Below are 6,412 nucleotides of genomic sequence, written 5' to 3'. Positions count from 1 at the left end.
TGTCTCTTGTGTCTCCTGCATTGGCAGGTAAATTCTTTACCACTGGGCTACCTGGGAAGCCAACCTGTATTGACCTTCCCCTAAATTAACATGTAATTATTTAGTATACCAGGTGAACAAGCAGTTTTCTTATATGTCCTATGGCAATGTAAACGCCACTTAGCCATTCGGCCGCCTCACACAGTGCCTGCACCCTGCACATCACACTTGGTCACCTCCTACATAGCAGAATTACAGAGGTACACACCAGTTCTCCCTTATCTTTACCGCTCTGATTCATTTTCAATAACAGGAGACAAAGTCCTTCACTCTACAGTGACAGACGCATGCACAAACAACCTGGGGACAGGCAGTGCAGGTCACCTAATATTTGATCTTAGCCTACTTTCATGCCAGTGGTTGGAAAAGCAAAATAGTGCCCTCTTCTTGAGTGGGGAAGAAAGACAGTGTAGCATCCTGATGGTTTCATCCTCCAATTCCCCCCTGAGATCAGCACAGTATCTTCATACTCCCCAGCAAAAGTCCATACAGAGAGTTTAAAATAGCTCTTGAGGATTAATGTGCTCCTACATTCACTGCAGCACTATTCACAACAGCCAAGACATAGAAGTAACCCAAGTGTCCACAGGCAGATGAATGGATAAAGAAGGTGTGGTGCATACATACAGTGGAATATTACTCAGCCATAAAAAGGAGTGAAATAATACCAATTGCAACAACAAGGATGGACCTAGAGGGTATTATACTAAGTGAAATAAGAAGTCAGATGGAGAAAGACAAAATGCTGTCTGGTGTCACTTATATGTGTAATCTAAAACATATGACAAACTTTGTTGTTGTTTAGTCACTCAGTCACTACTTACGGTAGCCAGGACATGGAAGAAACCTAGATGTCTATAGACCAATGAATGGATAAAGAAGATGTGTCACATATATACAATGGAATATTCAGTTCAGTTCAGTCACTCAGTTGTGTCCGACTCTTTGCAACGCTGTGGACTGCAGCACGCCAGGCTTCCCTGTCCTCCACCATCTCCTGGAGCACGTTCAAACTCACGACCATTGAGTCGGTGATGCCATCCAACCATTTCATCCTGTGTCGTCCCCTTTTCCTCCTGTCTTCAATCTTTCCCAGCATCAGGGTCTTTTCTAATGAATCGGCTCTTCGCATCAGGTGGCCGAAGTATTAGAGATTCAGCTTCAGTGTCAGTTCCTCCAATGAATATTCAGGACTGGTTTCCTTTAGGTTTGCAAGGTTTGATATCCTTGCAGTCCAAGGGACACTCAAGAGTCTTCTCCAGCACCACAGTTTTAAAGCATCAATTCTTTGGTGTTCAGCCTTCTTTGTGGTCCAACATACATGACTACTGGAAAAAATATAGTTTTGATTCTATGGACCTTTGTCAGCAAAGTGATGTCTTTGCTTTTTAATATACTGTCTAGGTTTGTCATAGCTTTTCATCTAAGGAGCAAGCATCTTTTAATTTCATGGCTGCAGTCACCATCTGCTAGTGCTTTTGGAGCCCAAGAAAATAAAGTCTGGGCTTTATAGTGAATAAAACAAACAAACAAAAAGCAGAATGACACATACAGAAAACAAACTAGTGGTTTCCGTAGGGAGAGGGAAGTGGGGGAGGGACAAGATGGCGGTAGAGGGAAGAAGGGTATTATTATGGGATTATATGAAGTCATGTGTATGAAACTTTTGAAAATTGCCAAGCACTATAGAATTTAAAGAATCATTCAATAAAATATAAAAAAATAAAAGAGAGCTTTTTGTGTCTGACAGGAGACAAAGAACGTGTGTGTGTGAGTGTGTGGGTATGCGAGTGTGTGTGAGTATGTGTGTCTGTGCAGAGTAGTTATGGAAGCTTTGAAGCCAGGAGGTATGAGCAGTCTCACCTCTGCCACTGCGGGGAGAGAAGGCTGCAGACCCCAGGTGTCCTTCCCTCCAGAGTGTGGACACAGCCAAATGAGACTGTTCAAAATCTGGCTCCATGTTTTCTTGTCTTCATCCCAGTGCATAGAGGCAAGATGCCAGCTATCACCATAATGCTGTGTGGGTCACCAAAGGAATAAAATCTGAAGGCTCTGCACCTTCATTCACTGTTGAAACAGTGTAAGAACTTACCAGAGTATGGACCTCCCTGGTGGTCCAGTGGTTAAGACTTTGCCTTCCAATGCAGGGGTTTAGTCCCTGGTCAGAGAGCTAAGCTCCCACATGCCTTGTAACCAAAAACAAACAAACATAAAGAGCATAATCAGTTCAGTTCAGTTCAGTTGTTCAGTCATGTCTGACTCTTTGTGACCCCATGAATTGCAGCACCCCAGGCCTCCCTGTCCATCACCAACTCCCGGAGTTCACTCAAACTCATGTCCATTGAGTCAGTGATGCCATCCAGCCATCTCATCCTCTGTCGTCCCCTTCTCCTCCTGCCCTTAATCCCTGCCAGCATCAGAGTCTTTTCCAATGAGTCAACTCTTTGCATGAGGTGGCCAAAGTACTGGAGTTTCAGCGTTAGCATCATTCCTTCCAAAGAAATCCCAGGGCTGATCTCCTTCAGAATGGACTGGTTGGATCTCCGTGCAGTCCAAGGGACTCTCAAGAGTCTTCTCCAACACCACAGTTCAAAAGCATCAATTCTTCAGCACTCAGCTTTCTTCACAGTCCAACTCTCACATCCATACATGACTACTGGGAAAACCATAGCCTTGACTAGACGGACCTTTGTTGGCAAAGTACTGTCTCTGCTTTTGAATATGCTATCTAGGTTGGTCATAACTTCCCTTCCAAGGAGTAAGCGTCTTTTTATTTCATGGCTGCAGTCACCATCTGCAGTGATTTTGGAGCCCAAAAAAACAAAGTCTGACACTGTTTCCACTGTTTCTCCATCTATTTCCCATAAAGTGATGGGACCGGATGCCATGATCTTAGCTTTCTGAATGTTGAGCTTTAAGCCAGCTTTTTCACTCTCCTCTTTCACTTTCATCAAGAGGCTTTTTTGTTCCTCTTCACTTTCTGCCATAAGGGTGGTGTCATCTGCATATCTGAGGTTATGATATTTCTCCCGGCAATCTTAACTCCAGCTTGTGCTTCTTCCAGCCCAGCGTTTCTCATGATGTACTCTGCATATAAGTTAAATAAGCAGGGTGACAATATACAGCCTTGACGTATTCTTTTTCCTATTTGGAACCAGTCTGTTGTTCCGTGTCCAATTCTAACTGCTGCTTCCTGACCTGCATACAGGTTTATCAGTAGGCAGGTCAGGTGGTCTGGTATTCCCATCTCTTTCAGAATTTTCCACAGTTTATTGTGATCCACACAGGCAAAGGCTTTGGCATAGTCAATAAAGCAGAAATAGATGTTTTTCTGGAACTCTCTTGCTTTTTCTATGATCCAGCAGATGTTGGCAATTGGATCTCTGGTTCCTCTGCCTTTTCTAAAACCAGCTTAAACATCTGGAAGTTCACGGTTCACGTATTGCTGAAGCCTGGCTTGGAGAATTTTGAGCATTACTTTACTAGCATGTGCTGCTGCTGCTGCTGCTGCTGCTGCTGCTAGTCGCTTCAGTCGTGTCTGACTCTGTGCAACCCCAGAGACGGCAGCCCCCCCGTCCCTGTGATTCTCCAGGCAAGAACACTGGAGTGGGTTGCCATTTCCTTCTCCAATGCATGAAGATGAGTGCAATTCTGCAGGAGTTTGGGCATTCTTTGGCATTGCCTTTCTTCGGGATTGGAATGAAAACTGACTTTTCCAGTCCTGTGGCCACTGCTGAGTTGTCCAAATTTGCTGGCATATTGAGTGCAGCACTTTCACAGCATCATCTTTCAGGACTTGAAACAGCTCGACTGGAATTCCATCACCTCCACTAGCTTTGTTCGTAGTGATGCTTTCTAAGGCCCACTTGACTTCACATTCCAAGATGTCTGGCTCTAGGTGAGTAATTACACCATAATGATTATCTGGGTTGTGAAGATCTTTTTGTACAGTTCTTCTGTGTATTCTTGCCACCTCTTCTTAATATCTTCTGCTTCTGTCAGGTCCATACCATTTCTGTCCTTTATCGAGCTCATCTTTGCATGAAATGTTCCCTTGGTATCTCTAATTTTCTTGAAGAGATCTCTAGTCTTTCCCATTCTGTTGTTTTCCTCTCCTTCTTTGCATTGATCACTGAGGAAGGCTTTCTTATCTCTCCTTGCTATTCTTTGGAACTCTGCAATTCAGATGCTTATATCTTTCCTTTTCTCCTTTGCTTTTTGCTTCTCTTCTTTTCACAGCTATTTGTAAGGCCTCTCCAGACAGCCATTTTGCTTTTTTGCATTTCTTTTCCATGGGGATGGTCTTGATCCCTGTCTCCTGTACAATGTCATGAACCTCATTCCATAGTTCATCAGGCACTCTATCAGATCTAGTCCCTTAAATCTATTTCTCACTTCCACTGTATAATCATAAGGGATTTGATTTAAGTCATACCTGAAAGGTCTAGTGGTTTTCCCTACTTTCTTCAATTTCAGTCTGAATTTGGCAATAAAGAGTTCATGATCTGAGCCACAGTCAGCTCCTGATCTTGTTTTTGCTGACTGTATAGAGCTTCTCCATCTTTGGCTGCAAATAATATAATCAATGTGATTTCAGTGTTGACCATCTGGTGATGTCCATGTATAGAGCCTTCTCTTGCGTTGTTGGAAGAGGGTGTTTGCTATGACCAGTGCATTTTCTTGGCAAAACTCTATCAGTCTTTGCCCTGCTTCATTCCGTATTCCAAGGCCAAATTTGCCTGATACTCCAGGTGTTTCTTGACTTCCTACTTTTGCATTCCAGTCCCCCTATAATGAAAAGGACATCTTTTTTGGGTGTTAGTTCTAAAAGGTCTTGTAGGTCTTCATAGAACCGTTCAACTTCAGCTTCTTCAGCGTTACTGGTTGGGGCATAGACTTGGATTATGGTGATATTGAGTGGTTTGCCTTGGAAACAAACAGAGATCTTTCTGTCGTTCTTGAGATTGCATCCAAGTACTGCATTTCGGACTCTTTTGTTGACCATGATGGCTACTCCATTTCTTCTGAGGGATTCCTGCCCACAGTAGTGGATATAATGGTCATCTGAGTTAAATTCACCCATTCCAGTCCATTTTAGTTCGCTGATTCCAAGAATGTTGACGTTCACTCTTGCCATCTCCTGTTTAACCACTTCCAATTTGCCTTGATTCATAGACCTAACATTCCAGATTCATGCAATATTACTCTTTACAGCATCAGACTTTGCTTCTTTCACCAGTCGCATCCACAACTGGGTATTCTTTTTGCTTTGGCTCCATCCCTTCATTCTTTCTGGAGTTATTTCTCCACTGATCTCCAGTAGCATATTGGGCACCTACCGACCTGGGGAGTTTCTCTTTCAGTATCCTATAATTTTACCTTTTCATACTGTTCATGGGGTTCTCAAGGCAAGAATACTGAAGTGGTTTGCCATTCCCTTCTCCAGTGGACCACATTCTGTCAGACCTCTCCACCATGACCCGCCCATCTTGGGTGGCCCCACATGGCATGGCTTAGCTTCATTGAGTTAGACAAGGCTGTGGTCCATGTGATTAGATTGCCTGGTTTTCTGTGAGTATGGTTTCAGTGTGTCTGCCCTCTGATGCCCTCTCGCAACACCTACCATCTTACTTGGGTTTCTCTTACCTTGGACGTGGTGTATCTCTTCAGGGCTGCTGCAGCAAAGTGCAGCCACTGTTCCTTACCTTGGACAAGGGGTATCTCCTCACCACCACCCCTCCTGACCTTGAACGTGGAGTAGCTCCTCTTGGTCTTCTTGCTCCAGTGCAGCCACCACTCCTTGGATGTGGGGTTGCTCAGAAGAGCAGAATAGAAGAGCAAAATAAAAAAACAGAAACAATATTGTAACAAATTTAATAAAGATTTTTAAATGGTCCACATCAAAAAACAATCTTACAAAAGAAAAAGAACATACTGGGGTAGATTCTACTATAGAGAGAAGACTTGAAACAGATAATAAGAATACTTATATCTGGTCCAGCCCTTGACAGATACTAAGACATCCCAGTACTAAGACACCCCACTTCTCCAACATCCCACTACTAAGACATCTTAAAGATAACAAAATGCATACAAAAGCAGATCTTTAGGGTCCTCTCCCTGGTGCACCATCGGGGAGCCCCTTGACCTGCCCTCATCCCAGCCACACCCTGTCACTGGGCTGCACAGACACAGCCGGATGGCATCTCCCGTTGGAGGAACAGCATCTCTCCTTTTGCACACAGTTTCTTCTTTCTCTGTGTGTGTTTCCTTCAAGAAACTCAGACTCTACGGCTGAGCTCAAAGCAAGAGGACGTCCACAACCCCAGGCTTTCCCTTCTTCAAAGGAGACGGACTCCTGTACATAAGTAGC

General features: G+C 43.9%; 1 pseudogene; it reads right to left on the bottom strand.

Moving 5' to 3' along the window:
* Positions 1-572: 572 nt before the first annotated feature.
* LOC129623798 (craniofacial development protein 2-like) overlaps positions 573-6,412 on the bottom strand; it is a 29,331-nt pseudogene continuing 23,491 nt past the window's right edge.

This window comes from Bubalus kerabau, chromosome 11, assembly GCF_029407905.1.
Source record: "Bubalus kerabau isolate K-KA32 ecotype Philippines breed swamp buffalo chromosome 11, PCC_UOA_SB_1v2, whole genome shotgun sequence".
Taxonomy (NCBI): Eukaryota; Metazoa; Chordata; class Mammalia; order Artiodactyla; family Bovidae; genus Bubalus; species Bubalus kerabau.
Note: the sequence above shows the minus strand (reverse complement) of the source record. Positions and strands in the feature narration are given on the sequence as shown.